Source organism: Cyanistes caeruleus, chromosome 26 (assembly GCF_971803275.1).
Source record: "Cyanistes caeruleus chromosome 26, bCyaCae1.hap1.1, whole genome shotgun sequence".
Classification (NCBI taxonomy): Eukaryota; Metazoa; Chordata; class Aves; order Passeriformes; family Paridae; genus Cyanistes; species Cyanistes caeruleus.
Window position 1 is genome coordinate 1,489,058 of NC_141726.1, and position 16,364 is coordinate 1,505,421.

General features: G+C 52.0%; 1 protein-coding gene across 17 annotated transcripts in view; it reads left to right on the plus strand.

Moving 5' to 3' along the window:
- The first annotated feature begins 15,950 nt into the window (after window positions 1-15,950).
- Window positions 15,951-16,364, plus strand: part of SCMH1 (Scm polycomb group protein homolog 1) — a 63,191-nt gene continuing 62,777 nt past the window's right edge. For 13 of the 17 annotated variants that reach the window (XR_015279434.1, XR_015279435.1, XR_015279436.1 and 10 more), the window contains exon 1: window positions 15,951-16,162. The gene's annotated coding sequence lies outside the window, so the exon portion shown is untranslated. The remainder of the gene's footprint in view (window positions 16,163-16,364) is intronic. The other 4 variants (XM_086863810.1, XM_086863812.1, XM_086863820.1 and 1 more) reach the window with 1 other exon arrangement.

Sequence of the window (16,364 nt, forward strand, 5' to 3'; positions counted from 1 at the left end):
GAGGCACCACCCTGTTTGTGAGCGTCGGGTCCCAAGAGCCCCGAGCAGAGCTCCAGGCTCGGGGCAGAGGGGCTGCAGAGCTGCCTGGCAGCAAAGGGAGTGCTGGTGGTGGCAGTGGCTGAACACGAACCCAGGTGTGCCCAGCTGGCCCAGAAGGCCAGTGACACCTGGCCTGTAGCAGCCACGGTGTGACAGCAGCCCCAGGGCAGGGAGCATCCCCCTGTGCTGGCACTGCTGGGGCACCTCCAGTCCAGGGGGCAGTTTTGGGCTCCTCATGACAAGCCCTCATGTCCTCATGGAGGGGCTGGAGCGTGTCCAGGGAAGGGAACAGAGCTGGGGAAGGCCCCAGGAGGGGCTGGGGGAGCTGGGAAAGGGGCTCAGCCTGGAGAAAAGGAGTCTCAGGGGGCACCTTGTGGCTCTGCACAGCTCCCTGGCAGGAGGGGACAGCTCAGGCTCTGCTCCCAAGGAACAGGGACAGGAGGAGAGGGAACGGCCTCAAGTTCTACTGGGTGGGGATTAAACTGAGTATTACCAAAATTTGATTTGCTGAGAGGATGATCAAGCCTGGCACAGCTGCCCAGGGCAGTGGTGGAGTCCCCATCCCTGGAGGAATTTAAGAAGTATAAATGTATAAATGTGGGAATGAGGGTCAGTGATGGGACACAGCAGTGCTGGAGTACAGCTGATCTCAGTCTTAAAGGTCTGAAAATTTCAGACCTGGAAAATTCTATGGCTCTGTCCAGACTCTGACCTGCTTTGGTTTCACCTGAAGGAACAGTTTGATAACCTTGGCTACAGGGAGGCTCTAGGGAAGGTCCATGGAGGCAGCGGGGCTCAGCCCAGTGCGGGTCCCACTCCAGGAGGGATCCAAGTGAGATCCAAGGAGCCAGCGGTGCCCAGGTGGGTGAAGGTGACGCTCAGCCCCAGGTGACAGCAGCAGCTGCTGGCTGAACCTCGGTCACCCCCAGCAGGTCCAGTCCTGTGGGGGATGGCCCCGGGTGCCCCGAGGATGGGCAGGGACATTTCCCGATCCACGCAGGGCACTGGGCCCGGATCCCTGTCCCTGCTGCGGGCTGCTGAGTGCACAGGGCAGGGTCACCTCGTGCTGGGCTGAGCTCAGGCTCTGCCCTCGTGCTGGGCAGTCTGTAGGGCCTGTCCTTCTGTCCCGGGCTGGCTGCAGTGACACCCCGTGTTCCTGTCCCCTATCCCAGTCCCCCTGTCCCTGTTCCACTGTCCCGGTCCCCTCTCCCCCTGTCCCTGTCCATGTCCCTATCCCCTGTCCGTGTCCCCTATCCCCTGTCCCTGTCCCTGTCCCTGTCCCTGTCCCCTGTCCCTGTCGGTGTCCCTGTCCCCTGTCCCTGTCCCTGTCCCTGTCCCCTGTCCCTGTCCCCTGTCCCTGTCCCTGTCCCTGTCGGTGTCCCTGTCCCCTGTCCCTGTCCCTGTCCCTGTCCGTGTCCCTGTCCCTGTCCCTGTCCCTGTCCCTGTCCCTGTCCCTGTCCCTGTCCCTGTCCCCTGTCCCTGTCCCTGTCCCTGTCCCATCCCTGTCCCTGTCCCTGTCCCTGTCCCCTGTCCCTGTCCCTGTCCCTGTCCCTGTCCCTGTCCCTGTCCCGGCCCCTCCCGGCCAGCCCCGATCCGTGCGCGGGCACTGCCCCCTGGCGGGGATGCGGGGCCGGGCCCGCGGTTGCCACGGAAACGGGATGTTGGCTCCATCACCGGCACCCCGAGCCCCCGGGGACAGCGAGGGGCTGGAGGGGCCGGGGGGCACAGCCGGGTCCTCACGGCACGGTGCGGGCGCAGGGGCCGTGCGAGGCTGCTCATCCCACCGTGAACCCCCACTGCCCTGGAGGCGCAGGGTCAGAAATCGGCCCGGATCCGAAGGGACCTTAAAGCTCTTCCAATTCCACCCCCTGCCATGGGCAGCGACGCCTTCCACTATCCCAGGGTGCTCCAAGCCCCATCCAGCCTGGCTTTGGACACTTTCAGGAATCCAGGGCCAGCCAAAGCTTCTCTGGGCAAACTCTGGTTACTCTTCCCTCTCCAGTTTGGGGGAAAGGCCCAGATCATCAGGACATCGGTCCTTCTCGGCTGTTCCTGCTTGTTTGGGGAATCCCCATGCATGTACAGCCTTTGGATGGTCCTGGTGGCAGCCAGGGACCAGCCCCAGGGCTCCTCCGGTTGCTCCTGCCCTGCATTGGCCACTGCCAAGGCAGTGCTGTGCTTTTCCCACTGCCAAAAATCACCTTCTTCCAGTGGCAAAGGGCACTGAGCCTTTTAATTACTGAAATGAAATAAAACATAATAATAGTAATAGTAATAATAATAGTAATGAAAACTAAAAGGGAGATAAGAGAAGAGAGAGGAATAAAACCTGAGAGAAACAGCTGAGAGCTGGCAAGCTGGACACAAGCTGGGCACAATTGTTCACCACCCACTGCCCAGCCTGGCCCCCAGCTTCCATCAGCAGCCCCCAGGTGATTCCCCCCAGTTTCTGACAGGCTGTGGTGTGGAATATCCTCTGTCCAGCTTGGGCCAGCTCTCCTGGCCATCACTGGCAGAGAATGGGGTACTGAAAAGTCCTTGATTTAGAGGAATCACTACTCAGCAGCAGCTAAAGCATCACTTCATCACCCTTATTCTCATTCCAAAACCCAGAGCTGTACCAGTTACTGGGAAGAAAATTAACTCTGCCCCAGACCCTCTGCCATGTCAGGTGGCACCAGAGCAGATGAGGACCGACCCCTGGCAGGGGGCTCCGCAGTCCCACCCCTGAGGCTCTGATGCAGCCACTAATCCAACCTCTGCTTTTTCAGCCTGCACTGACCCTGCTCCAGCAGCCCCCTGGCAGGGGCAGCCTCCTGCTGCTGTTCCCCGGGCAGTGCCTGAGCACAGCTCTCCTGCCTCACCCACAGCAGCTCCCAGGGACTGCCCGAGGCTCCTAAACCAACAATTACCCTGCAGCTCCCGCTACAACCTTGGCCAGACTCCTCTGCATTTCGCCAGGACCAGAAATCACACCCTGGACCAAAGGGAAGCTCCTAACAATGGTTTAATCACAACCAAATCCTTTCTGCAGGAAGTTTGGGGTTTGGGAAATCGCTGCTCAGTTTTTGTCCTGGTGTAACTTGGTGTTCCCAACTCATCTCAAAAAGCCTCTTGTTCTTTCATCACTTCTCCACTCACACTGGAGAATAATATTTTCGCTCACACGCTGAAATTAGATCCCGATGTTTCTGCCAGCAAGGCTTTCAATAACTTGCTTATGTTCCTGGATGGAATTGCCTGGCAGACTGTGCTTGGGGCGAGGGGGAGTGTGGAAAAAACCCGTGAATCCATCAGAGCCAGATGAGGGACGGGCAGAGAGCGAGCACAGACAGGGGTGACCCCTCTGCACGGCACCAAGGGGATCCTCCATGAGCTGTGCAGGAACCAGGACTCCCTGCTCAGCACCGTGCAGCTCCCTTACACATATCCACACTGCCCAGATCCTTCCAGCAGCTCTCCAGGAGACCTGAGCTGCCTCCCAGCCTGGAGGGCTCTGACTGGACACACACACCAGTGTCCCTGCCCCAGCAGACCCCAAAGTGCTGCAGTTCCAGAGTGGGATTTAGTTTTGGGGTTCCTCGAGCTCACAGCTCTGCTGGCCAGGCAGCACCTGGAAGTGCTGATGATTGCAGGTGCTGAGCACTCCCAGGTTGCCACAGTGCTGGGCCAGGAGCCCCGGGGAGCGGGCCAGCCTGGGATGCTGAGAGCCTGCCAGGCAGGCAGCACGGAGCAGGGGATCCCTGCCAGCCCCGTGGTCCATCTGGCATGCTGTGGAGCGGGCTGGCAATCCCCACTCTGCAGCAACCTGCGTGGCAAGCTGCTGGGGACTCAGCGAGCCTGGAAGCCACGGGTGCCCATCTGCCAGCCTGGCAAGTGCTGGGCAGCAGAGGAGTCCCAGCTCCCAGCACCAGCAGGGTGGAGCTGGGAGGCAGGAGAGCATCCTAGAGGCCACTTCCAGGAGGCTCAGCAAGCTTGGCAGGGGCTGGAGAGCCCCCACCACTCACAGTCACTCTCATATTTCAGGAAATCAGTGTAGGGAGGAACCTCCCTTGCCCATCAGGAAATTACAGTTCTCCAGGCTGTAATTCCAGAGTTATCCTTGAAGCACCTCTGCTACCAGGTCACCTCAGCTCTGCTGTACAGCATCTCCTGAGGCTCTGGGAGCTGCTGACTGCCCACACCTTCCACAGCCCCTGGGCACTGGGCACTCCCTGCCCCTGGCTGGCACCAAGGCTCAAGGCCACCACTCCAATGTCCCTCTCAGCACGGCTCTGATGAGGACTCAGCATCTCCTGTGGGCTCTTACAGCTGCACAGCTCAGCTTTCTGAAGGCCCAAGAAGTTGTTAATAAACAATGGGGAAATAATATCTGTCTCCTCATATCCTCAGGAGTACCGTGGTCATTTTCCTTTGGTTTTTCCAAAACAGCTCGTCCTCTGGCACAGAAAGCATGTGGGGAGCTCAGCTGGGTGTTTCAGACAGCTATGAAGATGTATAAAAAAGGCTGTAAGTGGTCTCTGCATCAGAAGCAGCTGTGTCTGAAACTTCTGATGGCTCACAAAGCTTCACCAGGACAGTACCAGTTCCAGAACAGATCCTGCAGATGTTGCACACACAGCTAACCTGAAGTTGTGGTGTGCTCCTTTGGGAGCAGAGGCTCTGGCAGGATGCAGAGGAACCTCTGGACACTTCTTGCAGGTGAAGGTGGAGCCTGAGCAGGTCTGGCACTGCTGGTGTCACCCCTGACCTCCCTGCCCAGCCACTTCCTCTGCTAGGTTCAAACCAGCCCTGGTTCTGCTGCTCTCATTCAGAGGAACCTTTGAGAAACATCACAGGAGATTGGCAGGACTGGGGCTGGGAATTTGAGGCTCAAGCCCTCCCAGGTACCATAACTCATGTGCCCTGGACAGTCCCTGTCCCCAGTTTGCTCATAAACCCACCCCTCAGTGAGCAGAGTGTCCCCCTTTCACCATCCTGTGCTCTGCTACCAAAACAAGGTACCCTGGAAAGGATGAAAGCAGCATCCCAAAACTGCCTTTTCTCCACTGCCAATTTTGTCGAATTGGAAATGTAAAAAACAAGCTTCTCCAGGCGTTTTTCCCCCTCATTAAACTGAAGGCACAGTGGCAGGGGAACATCCCTCTGAGCAGCTGTGCTTCCAGGCTGCTCAGAGTGTCTCCTACCTATGGAAGCAGATGGAGGCCCATGGCACCTGTGAGGCTTTCATCTCCTACCTGTTGTCTCTCTTTTTCATGAGCATCATGTGTTCATTCCCCCTTTCAGACTCACAAGTCCCACTGGAGTTGCCCCATGTTTTGCCTTACTTTGGCTCTTCCATTTTTCCCATATCCTGATTGAACTTACACATCAGCAGATCGTTCTGTCTAGGATTTTTTTTTTATGGGCTTGTTGCTACTCCCTTACCAAAATTCCCCCAGGTTTTTAGCTCCACAGTGCTCACAGTGCTTCTCTTCCCCTGCTTAAGCTGCCACAGTTTCTCCCAGACTCAGTCCCTTGGAAAGTGTCTGACCTGTGAGCCCCTCCTGGAGCTGATCTCATTCTGCTTTTCCCGCACATCACATCACATTCTCCTGGATTAGCAGTGGGAAATCACTGCTGGACACACTCCACGATGCCACAAGCTCAGCTCAGCACTATTTTGCCTCTAAAATAAGAGCTGCTCCCTAAGGAGGAGACAGAGCTCTTGTAAAAAGAGCAATATTTTCATTTTCAGCCACTGCATGAACGCTACTCCAGTGTCTTCCCCACCACAAAATTAGGGTCAAAAAGGGATGTGCCCTTCCCTGACCTGCCAAGGACCAGGGGAGTTTTTACTTCCTTCACGTCAGGAGCATCCCTCACCTGCTGTTCATTTAGCTTATTTCCCTAATTTTGGGAAAGCAGGAGCTGGAGGCACTGGCAGTGCCCATTTTCCTGCCTCCCCTAGGCCACCACAGGCTCCAAGGCTCTGTGTTCAGCATCCTGCAGATCTCGTGTCTCTGGCACAGTTGGTGACACTTTAATAAACACTGAAACTAATAGCAGGTATTTGTGAGCCATGTTTTGTTCTCTGCAAAATGGTAATAGAGAAAAATCTGCAGCACCGTGCCAGGAAATCTTTTTATATCTTATTTCCAGACTACCCTAATACCAATTTATATCTGCAATTCAATTAATGTTCTGGGAGAGGCAAATTAGCATCCCCAGGTCCCTCCTGTCTCAGAAAAGCAAGTTCCCATGGAGAGAGAAAGTCTGGCACAGCCTTTCTCAAGGGCTCAGAGTTGATCAGTGCAAGATCCCAAACACACAGATCCCCTAAATAACCAGGGGGTAGCTTTCAGACATGCCCTGAAATACCTTTTGTGTCATAAAGCAGCACTTAACTGCTCCTGAAGTTGGTAGTGGGGTGCATGAAACTTCACCTGGAAATCTGCCTGCTAATAAGTGCATCGTGTTTGAACTCTATAGACTTTAAAATATGAATCAGATCAGATGATGTCACTCAGCTGTGCATGCATCCTATGCATTTTGTGCTCACAGAAACAGCAGGATGCTGCAATTTTAATTTTAGCAGAACAAGGCAACTGGTCTTAAAAAATAATCAGGGCCCATTCTGAGCCTTCTGAGGATACTGCCTCAAGTTGTGCTAGGGGAGGCTTAAATTGAATAATAGGAAAAAGGGTGAAAGGATGGTTGGGAGTTAGAACAGGCTGGTGGAGTCACCATCCCTGGAAGTGTTAAACAAATGTGGATGTGACACCTGGGGATGTGTTTTAGCAGCCTTGAAGTGTAGGGAATAGGACAAATTCAACATCCCTGCACAGCACAACCCACTGCAGGCAGGGTGGGACCCTCTGCTCCAGGGTTTGGGCAGAGGCAAAGCCCTGGGAATTAAAAAAACTCCTCCTGTAAGTCTCCTCAGCATGCTGGCAGCATCCCGAGGAGAGCAGAGCGAAGACTTTACTTAGGAAAAGTACTTTTGAAAGCAAACAGCTTCATTTCCATACAGAACAGCCCGATCTTCGAGTTCATGTCCTGAAATAGCCCCGGGAGCCATTTCCCAGCAGGATTGCACAGGAACCTCCCCCTTTCTCCAGCACAGGCTCTGTGGTTTTATCTGTATTGATGGGCAATGAATAAGGCAGAGACACATCTGCAGGAAAACACAGGATGCCCTGGAAAATGCTCCAAGGGCAGGATGTGCCCATGGCCCCCGGTGCCTGCGTGTGTGTCCCGCAGAGCCCGGCCACCCGTGAATAATCCTAATGAACAACTCACAAATGAATTCACCAAAATGATTTTCCAACTGGCTTCGAGCTGAGCGTGCAGTCAAGGATCTGCTGCGAGTGGTGATGAGGAAAAGGAGAAGGCAAGGTAGAAGTTGATCCAGGGAGTGGGCAAGCTTGGTGGGAGCATCCAGAGGTGAACTGGAGCAAGGAGCCTGCAGTGGAATTAAAGCACTTCCAGCCCCACAGGAATGCCCAAGGGCTGGCCCTGCTTCCCCATCATCACTGGGTATAGGATTTACCCCTCTCACAGCAAAGGAAAGTGGCTGATGTCTCTTGACCTGGGAGAGGCTGGTCACATGCAAATGGGAAATAATTCTATTTAATTTGGAGGATATGAATGGGCTGTATGGCTACTTCTGAAAAAAAAAAAAAAAAAAAAACAAAAAAAACAAACACAGAAGAACTGCAAAAATTAAAGACAAAAGTAATTGTTAGAGACCACTTACTGCAACTTTTATGTGTCACAAGTCTCACTCAAACACTCTCTGCTGGGCCCAAAGACTGTAGAGAAGCTGAATATTTCAATCCTAAAAAACTCAGCAAGGCCACTGGAAAAGGTGGGATCCACCATGATCCCCCCCCAGATGAACATGGTAAACCACATGCTCTGAGTGAGATGGAAACCCTGAGGAGCAGGTTCCTCCCAAGGTTCATGCTCCATAAAAACACATAATGGATAATTCAGAGCCGGTGGAGACTCTCTGTCATGGTCCACCATACTCCACCTCCAGGTGGAACAGGCCTGAAGTAATTTGGAGAAAGGAAAGCCCAGAAAGGCAGGACAAGTGTTTGTGCAGATCCAAACAGAAGCTCAGTGTGTGCTATTTAAATTAAATCCCTGCTCTGGGGCAGGAATTCCTCTTTTCAGCCAGGATCAGTGTGAAGGGGTAGAGCCCCAGAGTGAGATGCTCATCTTCCCTGGCCCTGGCCAGGCCACCCTTGGCACTGACATCTCCCCTCTTTGCATCACCCCCATTTTCAGCCCCAGCCCCTCCATCTCATTGCATCTTGAGCTGTTTCCACATGAGCAGGGCACACGCCACAACAAAGATCCTTCAGCTTCCCGTGCCAAGCATGAAGAGCTCCTTGACCTCAAGTCAAGGAGGTTTTCTGGCCCCCAGAAGACTTTTGTAGCTTTTCTTCCAGCCCTCTTTGTGCTTCTACAGGCCCTGTCAGAGGCTGACAGCAGAGCTGCTGTGTTGTTCCTGGAATAGCTTTTCCAACGCCGTGTGAAGGATCTAGGTCACTCCTAACTCTTTGCTATTCCCCTTTTTATAAACCCAGTGTCAGGCAGATACACAGAATGATTCTGAAGCTGCCCTGAATGATGCTTTGTGAGACAGAGTCTCTCATCTTGGAGTATACATTTTCCAGGCTCTCAGGAGTGGATTTGTGGATGGCTCTTCAAATTCAGCAGCTGGACTGGGGCTATTTAATGGTCCCGAGGGTTGGCAGCCGTAACCTGCCCTGCTCAGGATTTTTGTCACCTGCAAACCTTGCTGTAGATTTTATGATTGTTATCATCTTCACTAAAATTATTTCACAGCTCTGTCTTTCTAATTTCCAGTCCCAGCAGGAGCAGCACCTCTCCTTCACCTCAGGTCAGAGGCTCTGTCACAAAGCCGGGCACAGCTGGCATTTAACATGCCCAGTTTACGGCATTAATGATGTCCTTGCTGGTTCCTCAAGGATTTGTATCCAGCCTCCCAACCCCACAGTGCTGCCAGGGTGCTACTGAGAGCTGCTGGGAGATGGCCTGGACCAGCGTGGATGTTTAAAGCTGCCTCAGTCTCTCACAGCAAAGCTCACGAGTCTGTCCAGCCAGAGCTACTTTCTGACCAAAAGCCATTCATTTTGCCAGTGTGTAGCTGCAGGAGCTCAGTTATCCCTCCTACCATCTGATCTGGGTTCATGGCTTCCTGTCTCAAACCATCATGACAATTTTGTAAATCCCCAGACCCTTGGGATTTTCCAACCAAATCTCTTGGTTCACAACACAGACTGACACCTTTGTGTATCCCAGGTTTAGACTTTCCACAGCGTCAACCTGAAAATATTGATGTCATTGGGCTGGCACCCTCCTTAGTGCAAGGTGACCGACTTTCCAAGGAAAACCAGCTGAGCTGTAGCAGGATTTCATAGAATCACAGAACCACAGATAGGCTGAGTTAGAAGAGAACTTAAACACTGTCTCATTCCACCCCTGCCATGGCAGGGACACCTTCCAGGCTGCTCCAAGCCCTGTTCAGCCTGGTCTTGGGCACTGCCAGGGATCCAAGGGCAGCCACAGCTTCCCTGGGCACCTGTGCCAGGGCCTGCCCACCCTGTCATGGAATGATTCTTTCCCAATATCCCATCTAAATCCACTCTCTGGAAGTTGGAACCCATTCCCCCTTATCCTGTCACAAAGAAAATCTTCCCAGAAAGACGCATACAACCTTCAGTCACAGGTGGACTCTCTCCATCATGGTTTGTTGAATATGTATTCCTTCAATTAGCTAAAATAATTAATATTATTTTGCATTCTAAAGGGATATTCTGCTCTGAAGGGACCTGAAATGTGCCACACCTGCTGCAGGGTGAGCCCAGCCGGCAGTCAATGAAGGAGCTACAAACTATTGGCTGTATTTTATAGGGAGAAAAATTTACTCAGAAAAACTGAATAGAAATGGAGACTTCCTGGTGAAACTTTGTTTTCAGATACTCAAAATGGTCACATCATTGCAAGGAGAGCAACAGCTGGAATCCATCCTGTTTCACTGGAAAAGGAGGGGAAGAAATAGTAAACTGATGGTCCCAAATTGATATGTATGTGTCAAAGAGCAGTAAGGGCAAACAAAAGCAAGACACGTAAATAATAACATTTTATATTGATCAGTGAGTCCAAGATGACCCTGAATCTAAGCAATGCCAGAAATTCAGTGGGAGGTTTGAGAAAAGATGACTCAAATTGAATCAATACTTGAGCTGTTTCCTCTATCCAATAGTTTATTATGATTCTGAAAAAAATCTCTTGCTTGAAATTTTTTACAGTAATTCAAGAAGCTGAGCAGGTGCTGTGCTGGGGAAAAAGGCAAAAAGGAAAGAAGGGAGAAAGTGCACAAGGGGGATTGAACATGAGAACTCAATTAAATTAAATTAAATTATATTAAATTAAATTATATACTTCAAACGGTTTCAATGTTTGGGTGGGAGTGAAAAGGTCAAAAAACTGATGAAAATTTTCACCCAGCTCAGCCTTGCCGGGTGCCAAGGGGACAGGACTTAGGGAGTTGATTTACACTCTCCCACATCCCTTGGGAAGGTTCTCTCTGCTCTCCTGGCACGAGCAAGGCCCGGAGCAGTGAGTGCCTACAGATGTAAAAAACAGGCTCACGGTGAGAGACTTCTCCAGGCTCAGGCTGTTCAGGTATAAGCAGTTTATTATTTAGGTAAGAGGTGGAAGAGATCTGTTTACGCTGCCAGCCACAATGTAAACTTGGTCAGAGGGAGAGAGAGTGGAGAGAGGAATTGGGGAGCGTGAGGGAAGGAGGTAATTAAGGGTAGAGAAAAGAACTAAAAGGGGGTAGAGAGAGAGAGGGGAAAGAGGGGATAAGAGCAGGGAGCAAGAGAGGAAGTTAAGAGAGGAGAAGAGAGCAAGTTAAGAGATTATGAGAGGAGCCAGTAAGTGCAGAGCAGGGAAGTTAAGAGAGGAGCAGGTAAGAGAGGCTAAGAGAAGAAAGCAAAGTTCTTGTTACAATACATTATATCCTTTTCTATAGTGAATATTCTAATTCCTCATGACCAACCAGTACACCACACACGTTCTATAGAATTTACATATAGCCTATAAGAACTACTACATTACCATGCAGTGTTACATTTTAAACCCTAAAAGCTACTCTTCAAATTCTTCTCTTGCTGCTTGACCTTTGGATTCTCTATCAGCAGAAGGGTATTGTTCAATCAACAGGATTCTCCTTCAGCTGGCTAGGCTATTGTTCTTTGGTTATACAGTAACTAACACTCAGTGTCCTATAGCTCAAAGCCAGTTTTCAATTCTAGTTCAATCCCAGCTTTCATATTTTCAGAATCTTTTGCTAAACAATCATATCCATAAGGTTTCCTTGTTTCATCTTCCCCAACAAGTGCCCATCTCTGCCATGTCCCTGCTGCTCTGTCCCCTTCCCACAGCCCCCATCCCGCGTCTCTCTGCGATGCGCGGATCAAAGCGGACTCTGGAGCCGTGAATCCCTGCGGGAGGACGAGAGGTCGGCTCGGATTAAGACGTGCAGTCATTTGTGAAGGGTACGAACAGAAGAAACGAGCTATTAGGGGAAGGATTCGTGGCTGGCGGGATCAAAGAGCAGCAGTAGGAAATGTTTAGAAGGCTCTGGGAACAAAGGGAATTCAAACCCATATGAGGCTATTAATAGACACAGGAAATTTATTAACAGCGGCAACAAATCAAGTGTTCAATAACTTCCTAAATTCTGCTTTTGCAGAGAAACCAGATCTCTTTTCTCGGCTTTTCATAAAGCTGGTGAAGGACTTGCAAGACTGCTATTAGCCAAGAAATTTACACAACATACCTAAAAATAAACTGGTATTTTACACCTACACCCAGATAACCCAAACACAATCATCCTTGAAGTGTTGATGGAGGTGTGTAGCAGGCTTTGGAAATACCAGACAACTGCTGAGTAAGGACTGAGCTATTGTGACAGCCTGAAATCAGATAATTATGGGTTGTATATTGATATTAAATACTAATTAGATAATAATTTCATATTAGAATAACAGAAGGATTATAAATATATACCCAAGCTTGGTGAGGTGCTAAGCAGCAAAGGTGGGGTGGGATCAAGATAGCTCTGGGAAGAAATTCAGGGTGAGCAAAGCAGACCTGAACTGCAAGGAGTGACTCTGTAACAGAGCTTAAATTCGTAAATAAAATTACGAATTTATATTTGTGTATATACTGACAGGAACAGGTATATTTAACCAGGACAGGGGCTGCAAGCCCTGGACACGGCACTTTGGACCCAGGCTTGGCATCCACCTGACATGTGGAAAAGATAGAAATAAATGCAAAGAGCCATGTGAAACAGGAGAAATAAATATGTGTTATGATGGGAAAATGTGTTCTTTTGCCTCACGAGGATGTTGGGGGCTCACTGGGGTTTGCAGCGGGCAGTCTTTGTCAGAGGGTCACTGTGCAACTGGACAGGGAAAGGCAGAGCTGCCTGCAAATGTCTGGGACATGAGGCCAGGAGATTTCCCACTACCAAGAGAGCATTTTGGTGTTCACAAAGGTGATTTTCCAGGCCATGAAGTTTTCAGGAAAAATATGGGCTCTTTTGGGCAGACCCTGGCAAATTCAACAGCTGGTCTCAATATGAGATTGCTTTGGGAAAGGAAACTTATGGCAGGCCCTGCAAAGTGATCTGCTGATTGTTGGGGCTTTAATCTCTGTAAATAACCTTTTCCTCTGCCTTTTTGAGGCATGGGGAGAAGATTCCCACCTCCCCTCTCCAAGAAAGATGTCAGGTCAAAGAACAAATCTATGAGAGAAGCAGGAATACTGGGTGCACATGTTCCTTTAGATCTTCCTCCTCTACATCCATCCCTGTGCCCTCTTATTCACCTTTTTATGAAGTATCAGATTCAGGATAAAAAGGTCATGGACCAGGGGACATTAGCCTTTTTCTCTCAAGCAGAACATGCTCTGTTATTTTCATCCATGCCAGACTGAGGATCAATTCGTGGCAGAAAACAAAGTTCATTAATGGGAACACTGCAAATAGTGGGAACCAGCCTAAAAGGACATTTGATGCCTGATTGCTGCAAGGCACTAATGAGGGAGGAAGAGGGAGGGGAGAAGGGAAGACAGCAGGAGGTTTTCTTCCCAGTCACGTTGCCTTATATCCCACTCCACCCTCTCCTCCTGCTGGTCCTGCTCCAGTGTGTCCAACACCCCGTGCATCAGGGCACCCTTTGAGGGGTTCCCTCCCAGCCGTTCATCTCCTGGAGCTGGCCCAAACCAGGCTGCAAATGTGCTGAGCTTTCCTGGCAACACTTCAGAATAAATGGCAAACCATTCCTATTGTAGTATTAATCAAACTGAATTCCTGTGGTGCTCATATGGATGTCATATGTAAATCCCACTGCTCATTCCAAATTAAAGCTAATGGAGAAATTTTGCTCCTGTCTCCATCTTGCAGCTCTGAGCTCTTGTGCACTTATTCCATTCATGAAATGCTGATTACTGTGGACATACCAGAGTTGCTGACACCCAGGAGAAGTGTTTGGTAGTACCTGTGAATTTATAAAGTGCTCAGGTGCAAGGCTGAAGCAAACATACTTCCATGTCCCACCTCAACCAAGTACTCCACATCTTAAAACAGAAGCCCACACCAGCATTTCAAACTGTCCATCCCTCCAGTGGGAGTATTTCAGCACAAGAGGTTATCCAGGCCAGTGCTGGCCCTCAGCAGTGGCCAATGTCACTGTTCAGAAGACAAGAGAAACCTCCAAACTGCAGCTCTGGAACAGTTTCAGATAGTTTTCTCCCCCACTATTAGAAATCCCACCCTGTTTGATGAAGTATATGTCTTTATTTTTAATTTGTTTTGTTGTGAAAGACAGGCAAATACAGGTTTATTTTGCTCTGAGAGTACTTTTTTGTCCCCTTGAGAAGAGGGTCAAAGAGCTGTGGACAAATTGCTGGACCCCAGAAATTAGTTGCTGATCGGGAAGAAGTTTCTTTGGCCTTGGGCAGGACTGCTGAACCGAGTCCAGCATCTGAACTAGGACAGTGTGAGCACCTACAGGGTGTGTCTTGCCTTCAGTCCAGCCATCAGTTCCAGTCCCTTGGGAGCTCTGCAGCCTTCAGCCCATCAGAGCGATGCCATTCACTTCCCCAGAGGAAAAGGGAGGAACACAGGAATGGGCTGAGGTGGTTCCAGCCCTTCCTGAAAGGCTGGGTAGTGGTGGGAAGGTCCTACCCTGGAGTTCTTGCCCAGCCTGTGCCTCCCTGGCTGGCATCAGGTTTGGCAGTGGGCAGTGAGCAGATGAATCACAGCTTTGGCTTCTCTCTGTCACAGGCAACACCACCACTCACTGCAGGAAGCCACACATATTGCAGAGCTTTCCAGGAACAGCCTTTCCACACTCCACCAAGCCCTGTCCACACCAGGGGTGTTTCCTTCTGATCTTCTTTGACCTAAACCACTCAAGCCTCCATGTAATCTCCCAGAACAAGAAATCATTCAGGGGGAGACTCCATCATTAGCTGTGTCACTACAAGCACTTTGAAAATTGTTCAGATGTTTTCTCCCTAAGACTTGTCATACATGTCTGTGTCACTCCAAAGGTATGTAGGAAAATATACAGGAGAATATGTTAGGGAAAAACTCTTCCCTGTGAGGGTGGTGAGGGCCTGACACGAGTTGCCCAGAGAGGCACTAGCACATCCCTAGAAGTGTTCACGGCCAAGTTGGACAGGGCTTGGAGCAACCTGGGACAGTGGAAGTGTCCCTGCCCATGGCAGAGAGGTGGAATTGGATCATCTTTTCCTCCTCCAACCCAAACCATTCCATGATTCTGTGGTGTCTCCACCGCCCCACTGAAATACCTGGGTCATGAGACCCAGGTTTAACCCCAGATGTCCTTTAGACTCATTCACCACTCACTTGAGTATCTTAAAAGATGCAAACCGAATCTCCAGACCACAATAATTTTGTTGGGATTTTTTTCTGGGCAATGCAGCAAGCAGAGCAAGGACAGGATCTCCGCTCTGTATCCAGCGTGAGCCGGCTGCTGTTTCAGATGAACGGCTCCCTTCAGCTGTGATCCCTGCAGTGCAAGCAGGCTCTTCAGCAGGATATTGCATGGAGCAAATGGGAAATGTTTTGCTCTGGGAACCTGGAACAGCGTGTCCTGATGGCAAGGGTGGTGATGGCTGCACCAGCGGAGGGTGCAGGGTTTGGGGGCAGCAGAGATTGGAAGGCAGATGTGTCGGTGCAAAGGGACTGCTGGGGTCTGTGGGGACAAAGGTGGCTCTTGCAGCAGCACATGTCACACAGAATCACCGATCGCTTGGGTTGGAAAAGCCCTCTAAGATCAAATCCAACAGTTACCCTGGCACTGCCAAGGCCACCACCAACCCATGTCCCCAGGTGTCACATCTACACATCTTAAATCCCTCCGGTGACTCCACCGCTGCCCTGGGCAGCCTGTGCCAGGGCTGGACAACCCTTGACAGGGAGAATTTTTTCTCAATACCCAATCTAAACCGCAGGGCCTGTCCCTGCGTGAGGACAGCGGGCACGGCCGGGGGCGGCCGTGGTTTGTGAGGGCCGAGCCGAGCCGGGCCGAGCGGATCCGAGCGGAGCCGAACCCAGCCGAGCCCGAGCTCACCCGAGCCGAACCGAGCCGAAACCAGCCGAGACCAAGCGGAGCCGAGCCGAGCCGAACCCAGCCGAGCCCGAGCTCACCCGAGCCGAACCGAGCCGACCCAAGCGGATCCGAGCCGAGTCGAACGCAGCCGAACCCAACTAAGCCGAACCACGTGGAGCCGCGCCGACCCCGCTGAGCCTCTCTGAGCCTCTCCGGCCGATCTGCTGCCGAAGCTCCGGCGCTGACCGGAGCCGTGTCGGCGGCGGGGGCGGCGCGGGGCCGGGCCGGGCCGCCGGGCTGGGCCGCCGGTCCCTCCTCCCCGATCCCCCGCCGCACCCCCTTCGCTCCCTCCGTTCCCTCCCGTTCCCTCCCCGCCTCCCTGCGCAGCGCGAACATGGCGGCGGCGGCGGCGGCGAGGGACTGAGCAGCGCCAGCGCTCGGCGGCCGCGCAGGTGAGCGGGCGGCCCGGGGCGGGCGGCTCGGCCGGGCTCGGTCCGGCCCGGCGCGGGGAGGGGAGGCGCGGCGGGGGTCGGGCGGGGGTCGGGCCCGCAGCCCGGCCCGGATCCCATCCCTCCTGTCAGCGGGGCCCGGCCGCCGCCTTAGCGCGGTGCCCGGGCCGGGGGCGGCTGTCACCGCCCGCACCTGCTGGTGCCC